Genomic DNA, 20,158 nt, shown 5'->3' on the forward strand with positions numbered 1-20,158 from the left:
CTAAATTTTACAGCATTAAAATTAATTGTTTTTCAAGATCCTTTTACAATTTTCATTGCAGAAGAATTAAGTAACAGCGAAGTGTGGCTTTGAACACTGATACAAAGACAGCTTGAAGTCAAACAATGAAGATATTTTAAAAAGTGACTAATACAATATCAAACTACTTATAGTCTGGATTTATCACAGCAAAATAAAAATCTTTGTTTCCAGTTTTTTTGAATCTTGGAATAGTCAGTTTTCTTCTTAGTATACACTTAGAATACTAATAGATTACCGTCAAATGTCACTGACTTTATACACCAAGGAATAACATAAATTGATCCTTTAAGACACTGAACTATTGCCCTTTCCACTAGTACTATCCATTATTTTTTATCCATTATTATTTAATAAATCAGTTTTCTCAGTAAGGAAAAACATAAACACCCAACCCAGGCATACAACACACAACTAGAGAAGGCAAGAAGACAAAGAATACACTGCTTTGGAGAATTTCTTCCAAAGCCTTTTGGCAGTAGATATACAGCAATTTTTAGAGGAGAAGAGCTGCTGCTAAGGACTGTGCAAGATGATGCAAGTGCATATATACAACTAACTGCTATTAACTTCTGAATGCTTAATCCAATCCAGTGAAGTTCAGGGTAAACTCTAAATACAAATGGGAATAACACTGAAGTTTTCTGAAAATACAAAAAAATCAGCAGAGGAACTTTGGTGAGATGATCAGATATACAACATACAAATAGCAAAATGCTGTCTGCATTGATATAATTCAGATGATCAACAAGACTGCCAGTGGCAGACACGCAGCCCAGCTGGCCGACCACAAGACTATACTCACTGTATTGTGCACAGCCAACAAAAGCTGAGAATTCCCTTGATATGTCAGTTGGTAAAGCACATAACAAAAACATGGTGAATAAGGCCCAACAGTTTGCCAAGCAGAACAGGAGAAAAACAAAGGAATAATTTTTTTTAATCTGTAATGACTAAGCTCTTAGCATCCTTATCTTAAGGGCACATAACTCTAAATCTGCAGCACTATTGTGATAAAGAGAGGGCGCTGGCCATGCACACATAGGTATCCCATCTCCTTACAATACCTGAAGACAGTAGCAATTCTTTTTGCCAATGTGTGAAATGAGGTCAGTAACTGCTACACCAAGCAAGATGACTCCAAAAGAGCCTAGCTGACAGGAAGATGGAATCTGATCGAGCTCATGTCCTGCATGAAGTCTACCAAACTCTGACAGGCTTTGGCCTCCTCAATGAGGGGAACGCACAGCCATCCTGCCACACAACACCGCAATCCCTGAAAGAGTTAAGGAGGAAAGATGCACCGTCACATTACAATTTACGCAGGAGACACCTCAGTGTATTCAAAGATTGTACTTTCTAGCAGTAGGTCAACAGCATTACAGAAGACAGGCACAAAGAGAAGACGAAAAACCGAAGACCTTGTACTGACCCTCATGCCAAGACCAACTCAGCACTGATGCCAACATCCCTAAGCACAAGTGGGTAGGATACATGTTAAGTGGGCCCTTATGAACTTTGACAATGACACGAGAGGTGGAAAATGGCTTGGTGTTTGGCTATGCTGAACGAAGGTGGCACTAAGGCAGCTAAAATAAACATACAGCAAGCTGTTACCAGCAGAACAGCACAAGCTATTACTTTATCTTCAGTTTGAGCTGGCTTCAGAGGGGTTCTCTACAGTGCCATGCAGTCTCTCTTGTTCATGTGGTATTCCACAATGATCACATGGGCTCAGGCAATATCAAATCTAGAAGCACAATCCACAAACACAAAGGAAATGGGTAGCTCATCTAGAACTGCCTGACCAGTCTGCCCCTCAAGAACATTCATGCTGGGAACTTCCAAAGTACAAGGGTTAGAGTCAGCAACGTGACTTGGCCAGAGCACACACCTGCCTTGTAGCCATAGCTGAAGGCGGCTTCAAGCAACAGTGACTGAAACTTGAGCTCCTAATCAGAGGTCCTTCAAGGTTTGAAATGGGAGACAGGTATTAAAAAACTGAAATGGAACTTTGGCAAAGGCATTTAAAGTTGGGACAAATCCGAAAATATCAACTTAATTTGCAGCAGCAGAAAAAAATTAGGTTAGACAGTAGAAAACTAGCATGGACAGCTAATCACAACAGCAGACAGGCTGCATTAGATCAAAGATCCACCCAGCCCAATTTCCTTCTATGGCCCCCAGCAGACGTCTAGGGAAGAATACAAGGACACAGAAAGCATATAAACACACTTTCCCAGAATATTTTCTGAGAATATAGTGAGCTGTGACACAAAACACTTTCTGAGCCAAAGACGGTATTTAAGATTTTTCATTTCTGAGTTCATCAGATCTTTTCTGAACCCACGAAAACTCTTAGTATCCATAACACTCTACTGCAAGTAAATCGTAACTTAACTGCATGCTGTGGGAAGAAGCACATCTTTGTTTCCAATTTGTCTTCTGCTAGTTACATTTGAGGTTCACTAACCCTTGTAGTGGAAGGCAGTTTTGTTAGAGATTACAGTTGCTCCCTGTTCACCTCTTATTCCTACACAGGGAATACACTGCTACCATATGACCCCTCATTTACCTCTTCACCTATTTAGTCTTTCACTGATTTTTATCACCATCTGTGTGCTTCTTCCAGTTCTACTATGTCCCCTCTGAGATGCGGAGACCAGCACTGTTATATAGACACTGACGTGCTATTTCCAGAGAACCTGCAAGACCCCATTCCAGAGAAGTAAGCTCATCACTGTGTAAATTTTAAAATGATTTTTTCCTACATGAACCGCTTCATGATAACTTCCATTTATCCTTACCTCAGAGTTGCAAGGTCTTTCTCCAGCTCTTCCTGGTCTTCACCTTTACTAATTTTAATACCCTTGTATCACCAGACTTTGTTACTTTGGTGTTTGTGTCTTTTCTAGATCACCTGTGAGTACATGCTACAGCACAGAGAGCTATACTTATGCTGATGAGCTATCAAGCTCAATATTTACATTTTTAATTCAGGTTACATTAAAGTAATATTTTTTGCACAAATTATTCCCATATAGAAAACCTGACTCATAATCCTGGATCATTAATGGCTCTGCTTTCAAATTTGGAATGGATTCCTTGGATATCTAAACACAATCCTTCTTCAAAAGATCATTATTCAGCATGTAACATAATTCACGGTCACATTTTTTAGAGATACTGCCTGACCGTATCTCCCATTTCTGCTTTATTTTGGTCATGCAAACCAAGCAGTCTCTCTAACATCAACCAAGTAGGAAGCAAAGCATAAAACATCAATTAAGAAAGACTTCAAAAAGATCAAAATAAAGACAACATGAATGAACAGCAGGATAAGAAATTTCTAAGTAGAAAAAAACAATAAAAGAAATGTTAAATTACACCAAGTGCAGAAGCACCACAGAGACAGCAAAACAGACTGAGGAAGGAAAATAAAATACATTACAACTAATCTTTCTTCAGACAATGGGAATAGAAAGCTTGCCAGAGAATATGTAGTACCAATAAATGGTGAGGGTGTAAGAAGCGTATTCAAAGAAGGTAAGACTACAAGAGAGAAGCTCAATGATTTTTTGCATCTGTGTTGACAGTGAGGAAAAAATGAGAAAATATCCAGAACGCAACACTTCTTTTTGAAACACATCAGAAGATCAGATTCTTTTTGAATCGCATCAGTGACTGAAGAAAAGAATAGGGAATAAGTAAAACAAAATTTAAAGTAATGTCACCAGTGTCAGGAGATAGTTAGCTAGATTTAAAAGAAACTTAAGAATTAAATAGCCGATCTATTTATGATGGTACATAACCTCTCATTTATACCTGCACTGGCACGTAAGGATTGGAACGTGGCAAATATATTGCCAATTTTTAAAAAGGGTCACACAGGACATCCAATAAGCTTCAGGCCTGGAAATCCAATATTTGTATCCAGCAAATTAATAGAAACTGTAATGTCAAATGCAATTACTGAACACTTGAATAAAAGTGATACAGCTGAGAAGATAACATGGCTTTGACAAAACAAAGTGCCACCCTCCAAATCTCAGAGTTCTTAAAAGAGACAGACAGACATGTGGGCAAGAATGATCCAAAGAAAGTCTATTTGGATTCTTAAAATGTATTTGACAAAGCCTTTTTAAAGAAACCAAACTGACATGGCAAGTCCCTTACACAAAAAAATAACTAGCTACAAGGCAGGAAACGGAGGACTGAACAGCCATTTCACACAGTGGAAAGACTACAAGTAGAATGGAGCAGGATACGACCCGTGCAGTTCAAGAAAAACAGGATGAGAACTAAGGTAACAAAAGTTGGCTGACACTGATATGTGACTGTTTTTTTAAAGAAAAGATGAGGGACAAGTGTGAGAAACTGTTGAGTGACTTTATGGCAGTGAATAACCAGGCAATAAAATGATTAGGGAGGTTCTGTGTAGGTAAATGTAAAATTACGTATATCAGAAAAATAATCCTAACTTCTCACTAACAATATGAGAAGCTATTAGCAGTTGAGAGTAACATCTTTGTATTATGATAGACAGTTACAAAAGCTGGCAACTCAATGATAAACAGCAGTCCAAAAAAAAATATCAATGTTAGGAATTCAGACAAAGCAGATGACAACATGAATATCGTGTATATGTCCATGGCTCACTGATACCTTGCATATTTTATGCAATTCCAGTCCTTCCTACCTCAAAAAAAAAAAAAAAAAAAAAGAGAAGCAAGATCTTCAGAGATACAGACTACTTTTCACATGAAGTAATGAACGACAATTTTTTTGAGAGTTGATGGGAAGTAGATAGGGGCATTTAACAGAAGTCTACAAAATACTAGGGGCATGGAGAGGTTCGCTAGGAATCAATTATTCACAGTCTCATTCAATAAAGGAACTAAAAAATAGCAAAAGAGCTCAGGAGGAGCCAGGCTCAGAACAAACACGAGGAAGGAGTTCTTCATTAATTAGCTGCTAACCTGTGCAACTTCTTGCTAGTGGATACTGTGAATGATAAAGGTTTACAGTGATTCAAGAGGACATTGGATATCTATACGAAAAAGAAAACTACTACGGGTTGCTGAAAATACATATTAAGCATATTCAGCTCAGGAGGTCCCTTATCAGAAAATGGAAAAGTACTAGAGGAAAGTATCATGTATGTCTTCTCTGTTCTTATACTTTTCCTTAGGCATCCACTTATGACCAATGTTGAATACAGACCTTGAGTCTGCTCCAGAATTTTATATTCAATACATTAAGTTTGGGAAGATGGAGAGAGGACTGAGAAATTCTGCTCCCTGTAACACCATAAATTCAAATAATGTGAATTGATGAGCTGTAATTTGAATTAAATTATTGTGCACAATCTTTTGTCAGTTATTTAAAAGTGCTCTAACTCTAAAACTGTTGACTAACTAACTGTTGCGAGAATGACAACAGAAAGCAAACGATTTCAACTCAAGTAAACTCTTTTTTTTTCTGGCATGTCTGTGAAGTGGTTATTTTGAAGAAAAAAAAAAATTATAAACCCTTGTATGCAAGAAACACTCAGTATCTCCAAGTACAATTTGTTCCATTATTGCAACTTCTATTTTCCACAAGCTGCCCCTTCTATTTTATGCTGAGTTTAGCCTCTAGTCTCATTGTCTCTACTTGTGACACTTTTCTCACCAATTGCTATATTTCCTATTCCCTCCAGCATCAGGCTTCCCTTTCAAATGCAGATTTTCACATGCACATTAAAAACTAATACCAATCACTAATATTATAAGCTTGAATTCTACCTCTAATAAAGGTGCATCAAGCCACTCTGTGAACAGCAATGAAATTATGTTGATTTCATAACTTGCAGCTGTAGTACAGGCTCGCTACTTTCAATGATCTTCCATAATCGCTAATCTTTTTTCTCTTATGATTGAAGCTGAATACTCATTAAATTTGGTATCATTACACATACTAGGTTTGTGATCCTGTCAACCAGTAAAATTAGAAACATGCTCCTCAGCTGAAGCCTCAAAGTCTATTACAATATGTGTTTTAAAAAATACAGAATAATGGCCCTTTTAAAAATTAGTTTCCATGTATTTTTTAAAAAATGTTAACTTACATTAAAAAAATTAAAGGAAACATGGCTTGGAGCAGTCACAGTGTAGTATGGGATTTGGAGCAATTTTAACTATAGCAGAGATCAAACCATCCATAGGCTATTAAATGCATCTCAGTTTTGGTGACAATTCATTGATATTCATTTTGTTTAAATGGTTATGATCACATTTATATTCTTACATAAATATAAATAGTTTCTTATAATACTCCTTTTGGTAAAATCCTATGTTGTAATAATGTAAAGTTTTAAATTATACCTACTGCTACAGAAAAAAAGGCTATTCATAGAATACTCTATTACACAAAAGACTGAAACATTAAAATGTACAGTGTTATCAAAACCACTTAACATCATATAAACATACTCAAATGATATCACAACTAAGTACTGCCACTTGAATTAAAACAGCTCTTTCAAACAACCAAATAACCCCAATCAGTTTAGAAAGTACTTTCTAAATTTCTTCCTATTTCTGTTGCACTTGCAATTTACACCACATGACAGAAAGATTCAGATCCACATTTTGGCAGCAGGCACGTAGTTTTTTTAGTAACTTTTCTAAACTGGAGGTTCATTTCACAAAACAGACTGGTATTCCTAAGAGTCCAGAGAAGCACATCATTTTTTGCTCATTCTACTCTACCAACAGAATTGCAGAAAAATGTCCTCAGACCTTGTAAACTTCTGAGCAGCCTGCCACAGAATCTCATGCATTCGTTTTCTGAATAAGCCAAAGTATGCTCTTCTCAATGTCTCAAAGTCTCATGTCCCTCTTCTGCTTCTCATTTTCCTCACTTCCCTTTGGTCTTAACCCACTGTCTCACCATCACTGCAGCCAAGGCTTCCATTAGCCTTCACACGTGTGACCAGTTCTTTGTTCCCGACTAACAGCTTCATCCAGCACATCAAGACTTGGCCTTAATGCTCCAGACCACAAGATGAACTGGACTAAGGAACATATAATACTAACCCTTTCAGAAAAGTTTAGTTTTAAGCTAGGTCAGTACAAATCCTTCTACAAGGATAGAGGGTGAATGGGTAGAATAGGTTTCAAGGTGGCAATGCTAGTTTAAAGTACCTACGTGTATCTGTAAAGTAAAGCTTAGCTGGACATTACTACTGCCAAGAATTTATTTTTTTTCCTCTCCAGCCTAGCTAAAAGCCTTGCTTTATACAATGCACTCTAATAATTTTTTTTTGTCCCAGAGACAGAAGTTATGCCAAAATAACGTTAATTCATTTATTTAGAACCATCTTAATAACAAGAAAAACTTGTGGAATCTGCAAAAGGATTTTAATTCAAAAATACACTAAAAATATACAGACTTAGTCATCTGTTAAATGACAAACAGGTCTTTTTTCCCAATACCTCTAAACACTTCTCAGTCAATAGGGAGTCTTAAGCATGCATAGAGCTGAGCTAGTAGAACTTTAAACAATGGTGTGATTAAATAGTGATGATCATGAGCAGATGAACCTCCAGAGCTACATGGATCATGGATGACTTCCACATGTTGGTCAGGTGGAAACAGCAAACCTGTCTCATCCATGGGATTACATACTACATACTATTTTTCCATTACTTTATCCTACAAATGCCAAAGAAGTCATGCCAAGTGCATCTATGTCAACCCTAAAAAGACAATTCCGTTATCTCTGCTGTTATCATGTTACCATGCCACTTTGTTAAACAACTTCAGTATGATAAAAAACATACTACAGCTAACTGATCAAAGAAATTGATTAGACAAGGGATGGTTTTTCCTCCCTGTATCTGGCTTCAGAAAAGACTTGGAAATGCCTCTAATCATTACAACTCAAATAATTCTATAGCTTGTACACAGAAAACCAACACATTAATACACATCTCCTAACCTCAAGGCTATCTTTCTCTTAATAAAGCTGGTGCAGGCATCCAGGATCACAGTTTTAACAATGACAATTCACAGAATGCATCTGAACTCACTGATGGTCAGGTACAGCAATGCTACAGTTAGAATACAAAGTAAAACTTTCATTTTAAAATTGTTTGTTACCTCTGGCAGCAGAAAAAACTTATGACAGTGGTTTTTATACAGGCTACAGGACAAAAATTTTAGGCTGCTAGAGGTCTAAGCATGAAGAGGAGCAAGGGTCTAAACAGCCACAACTGTGTTTTTCACATCTACTTTATGTTACTTCAGGGAACTTCAATATTGTGTTTAATTTAGCCAAAAGAAATTTAAAAAAAAAAAACAAAACAAGAACTCTCTCATGAACAGCCACAAACAATTGCTGTAAAACAACTGGGAAGACATGACTGTCCTCCCACAAATAAGTTACAGTGTAAAACTGATGAAAAACTGGACAAGAATTCCTATAATTCTGTTGCTACTTGATACAATATTCACGCCTCTTAACGTTCTTTTCACTTTTCTAAATTGTTTTAGACATTCAACATAATTTAATAAGAAATCTCTGAACTTCAGCTAAATTCTAATATTTGCTACATTTCTCACAGGAAGCACATCAGAGAGGCAAATCCTGATTACATGCAATACCACGTAGGCTTCTTTGTTCAGTTCTTACCACTGGATTAAGGCTTTTTGTTTTCCTAATTACATTCAGCACATATACACCTATTTTTGATAGGTGCATGCAACAAGGAATGATACAAAGATTTCTGCATTGTTTGCTAAAGAAGCGATCACACACTTTTGCTGACATAGAACTTCCTTCCCCAAGAGGACTGGGCTTTTACCACATTATTAAATATTTAAAACCCTAAAAGACCCTACAGCATAGGGGAAAAAAAACCAGAAGTACGCTTTTTAATTCATTTGTTGGGCATTATCAGTTGTCAAGTCTGACAAAAAGACAACCTGTCCCTGAAAAGCTTGTTAAGCTGAGGTTGCTGGTGATGGGAACAAGAGAAGAGATTCAAGTCTCAGGTGCATTTTCAGTTTTACTTAAGTGTCAAGGGCTGCAGTATTGAAGTGTAAAAAGTGTTTTTAATTTGCTTCAGTCCAGTAGCTTTGCTTCAGTCCGGTAGCTAACAATAAGAGCTCAATAGCTACTAACAACTATTGAGTAACTATTTTAAAGCTGAGAAATCAAAAAAAGGATGTGAGAGACTTACATCTTGCTTTTAAGCAAAAAAAAGCACCCGTGGATAGAGCAATAGCCATACTCTCAAAAAAGGAAAGTGTTTCAATCAACTAACTAGAGACTAGTTAGTTGTTTTGTGTGCATGAAATAAAATTGTGTGCGTGGAATAAAATTGCCGTGCATATGGTGATACATAAGAAATGAAGCAAACATCAAAACATGTCATGGATTTAAAACAAAACAATTCATAGAAGTTATTTTCTATCGCCATGGTTAAAGGCTAAGCAATCTAATTCATACACACAAAGCCTAAATAAATAAAAGGAAACTAATCCTCTGTTCTTTGCCTTTTTAAAATAACTCTACACCTGCCTCCCCCAGGTTCCCTTACTTATTAATTCAGATTCTTTGCTCTAGCCTGTGCGGAATTGCTTCACACTGCACAGAAGAGCAGTCATCTCAAGAAATTCAGGCTCTTGCCTGAGAGCCATGGAGTCCTCACAGCACAAAGGCATCCAAAACTCTCTCCAAGAAAGGCCTGAGGAAAAGGAATTGGATAGGAAAAGAGGAGGAGGAGGAAGATGCCAGATGTTGCAAACACCTTCTAGCACAGTGGCACTCCTTTACCTTGCTTCTCTCCCAGTTCACATTACTACTTCCTCATAATTGCTAATGAGGCCACCAAAGCTTAGTAGCTTCTGCTCTGCATCAAGGCTCTGAGGTATATCTACATCAAAGCAAAAATCAGTGCAGGGAATCAAAAATGTAGTATTCTTTATAATACTGCCATACTAACATACTTTGTAATAAAGAATATTACATAACTTACTTTCATATATATACATACACATACATGCATGTACATATATAGAACATATCTACACACACATCACATTTTATATTTTATATATACACACACATATGTTTACATTATTTTTATATATATTATGTGTACATACATACACACTATTACATATTTTATGGGAATACAGAACTTCATAATTGCATCAATGAGGATTTGCGTCTTTAGCCATAATTACTTATATAAAATGGCAACAAATTTGGCAACGAAGCTACATATAGATGCAAATTAATGGGGTAAGGTATTTGTAAAAGTGAATTACTAAAATAAGGTGGTTTATGTTTACTAATAATTAAAAATGGTGCTATCAATAGTCACCTTTAAAATACATAAGAAAGCAAACAGTGTGGGGAAGACGACAGAAACAGCAATTAGCAGGACATGGAGGTAAAAATGAAACTAACATCTATAATAAGCTGGAAGTTGTTTATAGATGTTAGTGTTATTTTCCAGGTTCATCTTTGGAGGCTGTTTTATAGGGTTCTCTTGAGGCCAGAGCTGAGATGACAAAACAGGTGTTTTGTGAAAATCGCTAAGCTACAAGTACATTCATGTTTTTGCCCATGATGCACTGTCCGGAAGTTCACTGTGATGCACAGTGATGGCTTCAGCTTCACTTTACAGTGAAACATTATAGAAGTGCATTGGAAAAGTTTATATCTCTTACTCAAGGATGGTATAGATACATTTGGTATAATTTGGATGACTAGGAATCTGCTTCTGATGATGAGCTTAGCACGACTGGGGCTGCTAAAAGGCCAGGAGCTGTGGTTCTGGGAAAACTTCTTTCACTGTTGAATTTTCTTCCAGTATAGGTGGCAACTGCATAAAGATTTTCTGTGCAAGCCCCAGGATATAATGATATGTGAAAAAGCGATGCCACCGTCAGTGGTGGCTGCCTTTTCGTCATGAAGTAACTGCCTCCCGGCCCAGTGCCCAGGTGGCTCCCAGAAACAGGCGCTGTCGGTCGACCTTTGGGCGCCAGGCCGGTCAGCACCCTAGCTGGTACCACTGGCAGGGACTGGCAGTGGGGGCAGCCAGGTGGGCGTCGGAGGGGCTCAGTCACTCAGAAGGGTCAGGGAGGCGCATCACGACGCTGATGCATCTTCCACTCCTGTGATAAACATTAGGCAGATGCTCCTAAGTCAGACAGGTTGAGAAGGTGTTTGAATAACTTTCATTTTGACAGGAATGTTCAAGGAGATTTGTGATTTGCCATTGCAGATTCCAACAGACTCCTGAAACACAGGAAACTCGAGAAGACAGTTAATGTTAATGTTTGGAAAGATAAATAAAATTACTTCGGTAGCTATGGACCATCGGCTTGATATCAATTCCAAGCAAATTAGAGGACTTGAGTATTAAAGAATTAAAGGAAGACCATATAATTACTGCCATTCAACCAAAGTTCCCCTTCTTGTCAAACTAACTTTTTACGATGACATTACAAGTTTGGCCTATAAAGTTAATAGTTATTATGGCACTTATACTTCTGTAAGACATGTAAGTTTGTACCACACAGCACAGTTGTTTTTAAGAAACTAAATCGGCAGAAAATCAACAGTTCACACATTAAATAATAGGTCCCAAGTTATAACCATAAATTAACTGAACTAATATTTCTCTAATTAGTCCCATAAGAATCAACTCCTGACTTTATACTGAAACATTTTTTACGAGGGGGGGGGGGGAACAAACTAGTTCGTAGCTAATACTGAGACGAGGAAGTGGTAGAGAACAAATTGCATCAACTGTTTAATGGACTGCAATCAACCTACATATGTTCCAACTCAGATAAAAGATTACATTATACATCAAGGAGCAAAGAATAAATGGAAACATCACCTAACACGATAGAGATAATCAGTCACTTTTGATAAATGCATCTGCTGTAGTGTTAAGGTTATGACAACTACGGATGTGTAGGCAAATAAATACTGAGGGAGCTCATAATACCTTTCTCTCTGCTCATTGTAGGATTGCTACAATGGTTCACATTTCAAGAGAAGATTTTTTGTTTTTTTAAAAAAAAACAAAAAGATGCAGAAAACCAAATTATTAAAATACTGGAGAGTATGCATTAAGTGTCAAAATTATGAAGCTCAATTCCTTCAGATTATCTAATAAAAATTGCTTTAGTGTGAGAAATTACAAGAGATCTTCATTCTGACATACAAAATCATACGCGTTAAAGGTTGAACCTTTAGATTACTACAAACATAAAAAGATCTTCAAGGTCTTTAATTTTAGTCAATAAAGATATTCTGCTATGAGAATACTTCATTAATTATTTCAGTGGATTCCTCATTATTGATAATGCTTAAAAGACAGTGGAATGATTTTCTAAATCATATGCTCTTATTCAACTACTGTTAGCACATGTAATTCATAGAAGTCCTAGGGAAGCCAGTGTTAAGCACGAAGTTAGCCTCAGTAACCACAGCAGTTCCCTTGGTCTTAAAGCAGACAGGCTGAGATAAGTGATGAGTTTTTAATCTTTGAAAATTAACTCTACAAGAATATTTCATTATGAAAATATAATTATCCCACGCACATTTAGTACGCTGAGACTACCCTAAGCCCACAAAAGTACTTTTCAACAGTCCAGGGATCAGTTGAAAAAATAAAATATGGCAGAATGATAGGGCATAAGAATCAGTAAGTTATGTATTATAAACATGGGTATTGAGAAACTCTCAAAAGTTATGTGAGTTTCTTACACATCAGAAGAGCTAACAGAGCAAGCTCAGATTTTAACTGTCTGCTAAACAAATGCAAAACTATTCCTAAGAATGCAACAACAAAGTTTCCCAAAAACCATGACAGCCTTTCATTTCATCCTTACTTAAATAATAAAAAGTATTACACATCGGTATCACAGGTTTTAAGAAATATTCGCTGTGTGTAAGGACAGACATTCAATACCAAATCTTTCAGAATTAACTCTTGGTCTTTAAAAATAATCCTTGTTGCATTGTTGACATATAATCTGCAATTTCTATCTTTTGAATGTTTAAACACTTGATCTATACAACTAAAATGTCTAAAACTAGAAGTTTTACTACTGAGTGCAGATTTAATTTCCTAGAAATGGTAATAATAGCACATGACACCATAATCACAAAAGTGAAATAACCCTAAAATAATAACAGTATTCTATAGGCTCTTGAATTTACTTGTAAGAAATACAATTTTATCAACACAAGTTATAAGTTTTTTCTTTTTTTTTTCCTTTGGTAATACACCAACAGTCATGAAATTTGCTTTAAGGATATTCAATTCTAAACTGTGGTGAGATACGTCTTCATTTTGAAATTATTATTTAAACAAATATTAATTTCTACTCAGTAAAAGAACATGGTGGATATGCAATCATATGGCAAGCAGGATTATGCGATTTCTACTGAGAAACAGGAAACATACAATGATATGGGTGAAATCTGTGTACTTTTTTTTATTAATACTAGGAACTAGAATAGTAATAATATAGGTTATAAATAAGAATATAGTTATTACTTCTCTTAAGACCAAGATTCCAGCTTTCACCTCTTTCAGAGCAAGGAATATAAGAGCACATTATAATAGGTCAGCACCAAATATAAGCAATATCTACCTTAGGGCTACTCGTATGGCAGGCTCTGGTCCCGATTCAGACAATAAGTCAGCTCTGTCCAAACCTTTACTCCAGGAAAAATTAAATATTTCACGGAGTCGTTACATGCCGATGCAGGTTCTCACGATACAATTGATTTATTCTACCTATTCCAACCAGGCAGCCACAGTACAGTTGCTCCCCGATTGCAGAGGGAGGACAAGGGAAAATTGACTCATCAAGGGAAAGGTTAGTCCAGTCTTTGGAGACAGGTAGAGAAGCACAGCCACATGACTGAGGTATCCTAGGCTCAAAACTAATGAAATACATAAGAACAATATGGACAACAGGGAGAAATGTCTAGCCTGAATTTAGCATCTAGCCCAAATTTCCTTCTGATCAACGGAGAAGGGAGTGCAGCATCACCTCAAGGCAAGCCTTTTGGATAAAATGTTCCTCCTTCTCTTGCTTCCTCCCCAAGCTGACAATAGGCAGAAAGGCCTATCAGCTAAGCAGCCAGGCTACAGTAACAGAAAGGATCTGGTTAGGACTGCTACCTCAGATAGACATTCAGGGTGAAGATGCACATAACAGCATGACCTAGCAAGAGTTATAAATCTATCTCAGCAAAAAAGCAACATAAACAACTCCCTTCTTACAGTCATTCTCTGTCAAGTTAGCAAGTTGAATCAGTGCGGCTCCGAGGTCAATGGGCACTAAAAAAGGCACAGGCAGAGGACATCGTCTTCCACTTACAAACAGCAGCAAGCTGTTAGACTGGCTAAACAATAATGTGCAATTTCATCCGCAGGACCTAACACATGAGAAATATGATTATAGCTATGTATATCTATAAATAAATGACAACCAGCACGAGACAGTCAACAATGGAGCTTCTTTCCTGCATGCATCTGCTTTACTGTGGGAGGCTCATGGCTTGCTGCTCAGCTTCAGCATCAATTTCTTAGTTCTTGCCTTGTCAAGACAAGAACTGACTGGGTTAGCTAGCACACTTCTCCCACAAGACCAATAAATACTTTCATCGCACTGATCTATCATGTGATTCTTTCATTATTTTTCTCCATCCAGACGAACGGTTCAGGTCTCCCCACTGGAAACACCATCTTGCTCAAAACTGTAAAACTATAATTTCACCCAAATCATCATGATTATCACAACGATCTCTAAAGCTTAACAAAACAGTAGATAAATTTTATGCAGAAAAAGAATTGTGATCCAATATCAGTTCCCCTCTTTCAGCTCTCAGAGTACGACATGCCAATTTGTTCTAGGCTTACTCGACTTAGGGCATTATACTTTGATTTTATAGACTACTGGAAACGGAAAAATCAAAGTGTCACATAAAAAAAGGCATACAACAAAACTCAAGGAGTACCACAGTCATTCCTCATCTGATACAATTTCAATCAGTTGATAATGCCCATTCTGGATCTATTTAACTCAGGATGCTGACAAATGGAAAGACAGGAAAATTAGTTATTTCAAGACACAAATAATTCCACATAATGTTATTTAAAACAAAATAACAATACAAATACACTCTAAAAAGTGACCAGTTTGATGCTGAAATGAAGCAGCTCTATTTATAAATCATACCTCCCCCTCTTTTTTTTTTTTTTTTTTTTTTTAAATACTTCAACACTGTGAAGCTGAACAGACATACTTAATTCGCACAGAAGCTGTACGGCTCGCCAAGAGTGGCATCTGAAGCATTGCTATAGCAGTAAACTTAACAGCTGCAACAAGACACATCCTGCTGATACACCATGCAACAAAGCAGCCTCATTCTTACTACACTGCTGAAGAATATCGTACCAAGTAAGTGTTGCTGAAACCCTCACAACATGTTAATACCCTGAGAGACTGCATGACAGAAGAAACAAACATTATCTGAGAATTATCTGGGAAGTGACAGAGAGCAGAACGAACCCCTCTTTCAGAATCAATAAGCAGCTGCTAACTGGAGGCAATTCCCAAGTACTGAAAAGACACAAACTCTAAAAGGCAAGATCTTTCCTAACCATGGATGAGTCCAGTGGAACAAGTCCATTAACACAGGATACAATTTTTGTGTAACTTCAGTTTTGAGAAAAATGCATCAAAACCATAATAAAATTATTTCAGTTTAAACAGACCGGGAGGACACCAACCTTCATCATTTTGGTTTTATCCCATGTTAGCTCCAGAAAGTAATTTGTCCCTGCACAAGTAAGAAACCCCTTTGCAACGTCCAGATACAAAAAAAGGCCTCATATTAAAAAGACTTCACATCTTTTATAAGCTCTCAAAGTAAGTTCAGCATATTTTACCCTTTATACAGCAGACAGCTTTGTATTGGAAAAAATTACTTTCCTCATCAATACCATTGGTGAGCTGGTTAACTTCATCCATTAAAACCTAGCCAGCCTTCAACTCTTCCAACTACTCAGAAGCTTCTCCTGCACTCAAATGCAAGGCTGAGCAACATACACACATTTCTCCAAAAGGAAGAATTACCGGATGGAGTTCCTCATCAGTGCAAATAAACTAATTCTCAATAATTGATTAATCTCTTCAGAGACAAAGCAACAGCATGAAATAGCATCTGAGCAATGCTTTTCATCACAAAATTGTTCTCAGCCATGCAGCACAAGAACCACAGAAGAACATGCCTGAACGTAACAATAAACACGTTTTTTAATTCTTCACAAGATACAGTTTTGTTAAAAATGCTAAAGCCTTCTTCGGTTTCCCAGTGTACCCTCCTTCAAATTCAATCTCTCCCTTCTCCCCCAAAAATTCCTCCAGGTTTTCAAAGATTTGTCTCTATTAATTGAACGACAAGTTTGGAGAATAAGTTATTGAGAGTTATGACTTGCACAACATCTCAAAAACGGTAGAAATATACTCAACCTGATCAAGAGGTGAAATGTCAAAAGGTCAGATTTTACTGCTTGAGCTTTCCACTACTTCGGTTTCGAGATTCAGTGTTTCCAACAAAGAGAGGGAAGTTAACTTTTATTCCACCACTGCATGACACAAAATACAGTACAACCATTAAAGCTCACTGTTAGTGCATGGAAAGCAGAACAATGAAACTGCTCCATTTAGTTGTACTCTCTCATCCAACCAAAATAATTTTTATTTCCTCTTCTTAAAGTTAACACATTTAATTCCCATTTAAGTTACCTAGATACTAAACTGTTAAACAAAAGAAAAACAAATAAAAGATTAACCATTTGAACAAGTTTCTGTCATCGCAATCACAGACAAGAAATCAAGTTGATACTAAGTCATTTCTAAACACAACATGACCTGTAGCTCTTGGATTCCTTAATGTACACCTTGCATTTAGTCAATTTTGCACATTTTAATTCTTGGCCATCTATACTTTAACAACTGGCCCATCGGACTGATCAGCTAGATCCATGGCACAACACACCACTCTGTGAGATCAACCAAACAAAGCTCAGGCTTCTCTGCTGCGAGTGCTTTAACAGTTAGAATGAGGGAGGAAGGACAGTGTCTGGTCCATGTACAACAACACATCCCTGTGAGACCACTACAAATCCTGGTGTCTTGTACTGAAAAGGCTGCTGTTTCTCCTCCCCTCCAGCCAAACACAAAGGCTTTGTGTAGTGCCTTCCCAGAGCAGGAGAGAGAGACAACGCAACACACAGGAATACACAGAAACTGCCCATCTCCTGTTGCAGACTATCAATTCATTCCCACTAGATAAACAAGTCTTAGTTAACACAGAAAACACAGGAGTATATTAATATACCATATAGTGTAACCTCACACGCCAAGCAAATGTTTAACCTTCTGCACACATATACGTAGAACTGGCAGAAGCTGATCGTTTAGAAATCAGTTTCAAAAAGGGAAAACTCCATTCAGCTCTCTTTTGTCATTCTCAAAAATCTTTCTTGATTTAATCAGTCATGTTGGAAAAACTCTCTGGAATTTGCGATGTTGGAGGTAACAGAGCCTGCAGCATGCAGCAGCAGGACAGTGACTACACTAAACCTAACCAATCTCACCGTATTCCAGTCACTCAGCGTGTTCTTCTCATTCTAACCCCGTCATTTCCAAAACACAAAGTTTAAAAAGATGCTGAACTTCAAGAGCATAATGGTATGTCAGAAATACATCAGAGAAGAACAAAGTATTTGTCAGAAATAATTATTCCACCATCATATTTTTAAGCTATATCTCACGTTTTTAAAACTATGATATCTTGATGCACTATTTTCAAAATAATTTTTGACCAATGAACATGTATACTACTGCAGTCAAACTTTCCCATATATATAATTTTTTGACAAGCCAAACAAATGTTCATAAGCATACTTCTGATTTAACAAGTTAAGAAAGTTTTAATACTTTGTTAACTGTAAATCACACTGCAAAACAAAGGATTCACCATCAACAAAGTATTCTGTGCAATTTAACACAGAATAAAAATGTTGTATATCTTTGTACCATGTGTTCCCATCATTAAAACCCCCCCAAAAATTTCCAAAATCAAACAAGAGCAGCAAAATAAGCTCTAACCTTTTATTTTCTCAGATACAACAGCTAAAATGAAGTAACATACCTACAACCACAACATGTGTTCAGCAGAGGCATGGCATGAACTATGCAGAACATGCAGAAATTCTACTCGTTTTTTTCCAGAACTGCAATATGGAAACTAATCACTCACTTTAAAGCTAATGTAATTTTAAAATAAATAGAGTATGTTTTATTTTAGGAGTCTCAACCCTCCTGTCAATATAGCTTACTACTTCTGAACATTTAAGCTGAAATTCAACTGGTTCTGCACATACATACAGTCTAACTAAGAAAGCCATTACAACCTATTTTGTAACTCAGTCTCTGTAGACCTTTCCAGCTTAACTACAAATACAGCAGAAGGTTCTCAAAAGGCTGTGCTACAGTCAGGGGTCTCGCCTTTGTGTCCATCCCTCCCCCCCGGATAATACATTAATAATATTAATATTTGCTAATCCATCCCTGTTCACACCAGCAGTTGTTCCCAACTGCTCTGGTTCAGGCCAGAGGTCAGAGATCTTGCACCGATCTTTGTCCTCTCATTGCTTTTGCTCATGAGTGACAACAGAGGTACTAGGATGCAGCTGCAGCTCCAGAGATCATCTGTACACTTAGGAACGAGGTATTTCTCCATCTTCTTTTTCTTGAAGCTAAAAGTGCACACAGTAATGTTTTTTAAATCTATTAAATATGCAGCCTGTGTTTACTCTAATCAGCGTAGCGAGCGCATCCGCGGCCTAGGCAGGCATATCTGTATTCATATATTGAAGCAACTGCTGTTAATGGCTCCAGCACTTAAAGCGCCAGACGACGGCCGGGCAGATTCCCCATCCAGCCTTGCCCACACATGCATCCCTCACGCCACAATTCAGAACTGGAAATACAGACGCAGCTATTTTAAAAGACAGATGATGTTTCGCCATCAGAACACGTAAATATCTGTACCGTTTGCCTTCTTGTAGCGAGGGGAGGGACATAAAAAAAATAAACCTTGTGGCTATAAATTTGAATTCTCCGTAGAGGCCCGGGGGCGATGAGCGCTGCCGAAGCCCGCCGGACCCGCGGACATTAACTCCACCGATGGGATCGCCCCGCCGTGCCTGCGCCCCGCCCCCATGACCCGCCGCCAGAAGCCCCCCTCGGGGCGGGCTGGGCCCCCTCCCCGCAGCTCCCGCGGGGAGAGGAACGGCGAGGCGGCTCCCACACAGGAAAGGCTGGGAGGTTCGGCTAAGGAACCCTGCGGCCGCGCCCCGCTGAGGCGGCCGGACCCCCCGCCCCCGGGAGACTCCCCCGCCCGCCTGCCGGGACTGGCGGCGGCCGCCGCGTCTCCTCACCTGGAACGGGGCCGAGGCGGCGGCGGCGGCGGCGGCGGCTCCTTGGGGTGACGCACGGCGAGTCCCTGCAGGTCCCGGCGCCGCCGGCCTCTGCGGGGGGATGGTGTGCGGGACGGGCAGGGGGCTACAGCAGCGTCCCCCGGCCCAGCCTCCGCCCCATGGCGTGCGGCGCGGTCTCTATGGCGACTGCGGTACCGGGAGGGCGCCGGCCCGCCCGCGGGGAGGGATAACGGCTGCGCTCGGCGCGGAAGGACGCTCAGGGGGTTACGGTGGCGCCCACGGCTCCCCCTAAAGGGGTTAACCCCCGCGCCGCCGCCGCCATCCCTGCGGCCGTCCCGGCCGGAGCCCGGCCGCGCCGCCTCCCACCCCCCCCGCTCTCGCCCTTCCCTCAGCCGCGTCGCCACCGAGCCCTCTGTCCTCCGGGGCACCGCCCGCGTCCCTTTTCCCGGAGCTGTGATTGGACAGCCGCAGAAATTCCTCCCAGACGATTGGTCATTACCGTGATCAATTAGGTATACCGGAGGCGGGAGTACTTGGGAAGGGCTCCGTGCGTGAGGGGTTGGTTGAGAGCCGGTGAG

The 20,158-nt window shown here is 38.8% G+C and overlaps 1 protein-coding gene across 3 annotated transcripts in view; it reads right to left on the reverse strand.

Moving 5' to 3' along the window:
- The window catches only part of TTBK2 (tau tubulin kinase 2), a 99,406-nt gene extending 79,447 nt beyond the window's left edge, over positions 1-19,959 (reverse strand). For all 3 annotated transcript variants that reach the window (XM_075105684.1, XM_075105683.1, XM_075105685.1), the window contains exon 1: positions 19,581-19,959. The gene's annotated coding sequence lies outside the window, so the exon portion shown is untranslated. The remainder of the gene's footprint in view (positions 1-19,580) is intronic.
- Between the last annotated feature and the right edge of the window lie 199 nt (positions 19,960-20,158).

The sequence above is a fragment of the Phalacrocorax aristotelis genome, chromosome 10 (genome assembly GCF_949628215.1).
Source record: "Phalacrocorax aristotelis chromosome 10, bGulAri2.1, whole genome shotgun sequence".
NCBI lineage: Eukaryota > Metazoa > Chordata > Aves > Suliformes > Phalacrocoracidae > Phalacrocorax > Phalacrocorax aristotelis.